This window comes from Myotis daubentonii, chromosome 11, assembly GCF_963259705.1.
Source record: "Myotis daubentonii chromosome 11, mMyoDau2.1, whole genome shotgun sequence".
Taxonomy (NCBI): domain Eukaryota; kingdom Metazoa; phylum Chordata; class Mammalia; order Chiroptera; family Vespertilionidae; genus Myotis; species Myotis daubentonii.
In genome coordinates this window covers 58,348,130-58,352,454 of record NC_081850.1, presented here as the reverse complement: position 1 = coordinate 58,352,454, position 4,325 = coordinate 58,348,130, and the positions used below count along the sequence as shown (strand labels likewise).

The 4,325-nt window shown below is 40.8% G+C and overlaps 1 pseudogene; it reads right to left on the bottom strand.

Moving 5' to 3' along the window:
* Nucleotides 1-3,388: 3,388 nt before the first annotated feature.
* On the bottom strand, nt 3,389-3,477 carry LOC132212943 (U2 spliceosomal RNA; annotated as a pseudogene).
* Nucleotides 3,478-4,325: the final 848 nt, after the last annotated feature.

Below are 4,325 nucleotides of genomic sequence, written 5' to 3'. Positions count from 1 at the left end.
ATGCTGTAGGGTTTAGAAAAACATGTCTAAGGTTTGCTTCTATGAAATATTATGAGGGTGTTTTTTTCATCAAAAAGCTTCTCTTGAAAAAAAGCCTCAAGTTTTGTCATATCTCTCTACCCCAAAAGTATAAAAAATACGACAACCCTTTAAATGGAAACAATTCTTCTTGGAGTGTTCACATTATTGCTACGCCATCTTCCCATATTCAGAGAGACAATGAATTAAGATGGGTGGGGAAGAGGAAGAACAACCTCAGGCTCCTTTCATTCTTTATTCAATACAAAGACCTCTTTAAGTTTCCATGGAACTACTGTTTAGAATTCCTCTCTCCACTACCAGTAATGATGTGGTGTGTGGGTGTGGGGCGGGGGAGGGGAAGGAGACATCGTTATTATTGTGAAAGGTTCTGTTCTCAGTATCCATGTTTTGATAACTTAGCCCTCCTATAATTCTGGAGATACAGCTCACCAGTAGGCAATTTCCTGTGTCTGAAAAGGAGAAACAAAGCTGGCTGCCTTCTCTTTCCCAACTCAGGATGAAACATAGACAGTTTTAGCTTCACTCTTTTTCTCTTCCTGCACCATCTCCTTTGCTTTTTGCCCCCAGAGAGTTTGCTCACCTGGGCACTTCAAATCTATAGGATTTCCAAGATCTGGGTGTAAGGTAATATGAGTAATTTTTCTTCCACACGTCCTTCCATATTTACAATATTTTTTAATTTTTATTTATTTAGTTTTTAAAAAATATATTTTACTGATTTTTTACAGAGAGGAAGGGAGAGGGATAGAGAGTTAGAAACATTGATGAGAGAAACATCGACCAGCCGCCTCCCACACATCTCCCTACTGGGGATGTGCCCGCAACCAAGGTACATGCCCTTGACCGGAATTGAACCTGGGACCCTTCAGTCCGCAGGCCGACGCTCTATCCACTGAGCCAAACTGGCTTCACCTAAAATATTTTTTAAAGAGAATCCTGTGTTTGCTTCTTATACAAATAAAACTAGTCGTTATATTTTTATACAGTGGGGCCTTGACTTACGAGTTTAATTCGTTCTGTGACGGAGCTCGTAACTCAAATTACTCGTATGTCAAATCTTAAAGTGAACAAGTGAGACACATGATGCTAGGCTGATGTTGTGGCATTCACTGTGACGTTCGCTGTGCCAACTAGCGGTGGGGTATCTGAAGCTGGCTTGTAACTTGAATTTTAGCTCTCAACTCAAAGCAAAAAATTGGCTGAGAGATGGCTCGTATCTCAAAAAACTCGTTAGTCGGGACACTCGTAAGTCAAGGCCCCACTGTATTTAGATTGTGATCAAGTGACCTTTATGGTGGCCTCCCCTTATAAGATCCATTGATGCCAGAATTTAATAGTACCCCTTATGCCTATAGCAATTAATAGGAAAAGGGAGGCTGACAATCAAATATAGGGTGTCCCCAAAACATGTATACACATTTTAACACCTGATTACTCACGTGATTTTCACTCCTTTTCAGATTTAACTAATTTGAAATAATGGTTGATGCCAGAATGAGCTTTGAACAAAGAAAATTTATCCTAAGGTGCCACTAAACTTTTTTATGGGGACACATAAAAGATAAAGTTTACGGTACAAAACAGCAACAGTCGACAAATTGAGGGCACAAAAATACTGAACAAAATGATTCTTGATGTTTACAATTCCATTGTTTGGTGTTATCAGCAGTACCTGGACCAAAACAGTCATCAGTTTGTAAAAAGGCATTGAAATGAGATGTTCCTTGATTCCTCTAGGTACAGTTCATTTCTGTAGATTCTTTTAAATTTTGAAAATGAATTGTATATTAATAAACACTGACTTTATAATAATTTAAATTGTATATACAATTTTGAGGGACACCCTATATTATTGCCTAGAAAGAATGGCTTCCATTACTGTTTGTGAGAGCAGAGTCAGGAAGAGGATTGGAACAGGAAATATTGAGAATTATAGAGTCTAATGAATTCTGTTATTTAGGTATCAGAGAATTAGAAGTGGAGGCAGAAGAAAAAGCTGTTCTGGAGTAGAAATTAGAATTGGTCTAAAAACCACAAACACTAACCTGTTCTCTAGCTACTGTTCTGAGGAAAAGACTTCAACCACTGCCTACATAAACAATGAGATAAACAAAAGACATACATGTGGATATCTGGATATTTCATTTGAAATAGCTAGCAAACAAATAACAAAAGTGCAGGAATCATAAAAAATAATCCAGACTCAATAAAAAGAGATCACCAAGCTAAAGTCTCAAAGGTAAAAACATTTCTCAAAACAAATTATTAAAAGCATGTTGAAATCTAGAAAAGTTGCACTTTCTCATTGAAAGAAAGCTATGAGGATTGAATTGGCTGAAATAAAAAAACAAAAGAATTAATATGTAAGTGGGTAGGCAAAAAAGTTGATAAGTGAACCAAAGTGTATTAAAGGGAATAGAGCAGAAAATAAACCAATTGGAAATATGGAGGGTAAAAGTAAAAACTCATTAGACAAAAAATTAAACCAAAAGACAAAACAAACAAAAACAAAAGTGAAGAATAATGACTTAAGTTTGATCACGTTCTAAAGCTCAACATTTTTATTCTTCTGTTAACGTAAAAAAAAAACCCATTGAAACCTGTAAAGAATTTTTGTGAGTGTATTTGAGCCAAACTGTCGACATATGCCTGGAAGCAGAACCTCAATGAATTGAGATAGTGCTCCAGAGAATGGCAGGGTTACATCCGTATTTATACATGCAATTCATTGGTGACAGATTTAAGGAGGTGGGATTAAGCAAAGCAGGGAAACCTCTGTGATAGGATAAAAAGTAAAATGATGGACATGTACTTAGGTGGGTGCAGGAACAATTAACATGACAAATGAAAGAATCTACTGCATCTGTCCTGGGCCCAGCACACCTGGCCCTGCCCCAGGGGCTCCAGATACAGGGAAATCACAAATTACCCAGACATTTCAAGGGTATGTTATCATAGATGCAAAAAGACAGATAGGCTCAGTTACAGTAAAGGTTGACCTTATCAGTGAAGATATCGGCTTAGGAGGTAACTGCCCACCATAACTGCTTTTAGTTAAGGTTTAATTTCAGACCATCTTTTGTGGTTACTTTAGGTCTCCGAGTCTGCAAAACTGCCATGCAGGCCTCTCCTGAGCTTGTCAGGTCAGCATGTGGCCCCTTTCTTTCACACTTCCTACCACATTTTATGTTTCTTATGTCACATTTTACTTTGCATCTTGTGTATCTCTTAAACTAATTATTGTAATCATAGTTAATTTTACTACTTTTGTCTTATAACTGTGGACGAAAGGGGCCACATGCTGACCTGACAAGCTCAGGAGGAGCCTGCATGGCAGTTTTGCCACAAAGGATGGTCTGAAATTAAACTTTAATTAAAAGCAGTTATGGTGGGCAGTTACTACACTTGATCTTAGCCAAAAGGCCGAGAAGCGATATGGTGGGCAGTTATGTCCTAAGCCGATATCTTCACTGATAAGGTCAACCTGCGGAGAACCAAGATGGCGGCATAGGTTAACGCCGGAGTTTGCTGCTTTGAACAACTACTTCAAAAGTGAAACCAAAAAACGGAAGGGACATCACCCAGAACCACAGGAACGCTGGCTGAGTGGAAGTCCTACAACTAGGAGGAAAGAGAAACGCACACGGACACTCAGAGGAGGCGCAGTGCTGAAGTCAAATTCTGAGGTGCGGAGTGCGCGGAGCGGGCTGGCGGCGGAGGGCGCGGTTGGCGTTTTCAATCGGGAGGGAGTCGCAGACTCTGAGCTCCAGATCCGGGTGAGTCTTTAGGGACCCAGACTCAAACGGGAGAAGCGGGACTGTCTGGCTTCGGTCAGAGCGAGTGCAGCTTTCTCTCCCAGCTTTGCAGCGGGTGCTGGGACTCAGAGAGGCAGAGCCCCTGGGGACAGGACTGAGAGCCGCCATAACTGCTCTCTCCGGCCCACCCTGTTGATCCTGTGCGACCCGCCCCGCCCAAGCCCTGCACGGAGGCATTTGCCAGATAGCCTCAGGCAAAGGCTAGATTAGCACCTCCCTAGAGGACAGAAGTTCTCTCACTGCTGACACAGCTGATTCTCATAGCCACTTGGCCTGGAGGTCAAACCCTCCCTGGAATTAGCTACAACAATCAAGATTTAACTATAAGACTGCGCACAAAGACCACTAGGGGGTGCACCAAGGAAGCATAACAAAATGCGGAGACAAAGAAACAGGACAAAATTGTCAATGGAAGATATAGAGTTCAGAACCACACTTTTAAGGTCTCTCAAGAACTGTTTAGAAGCT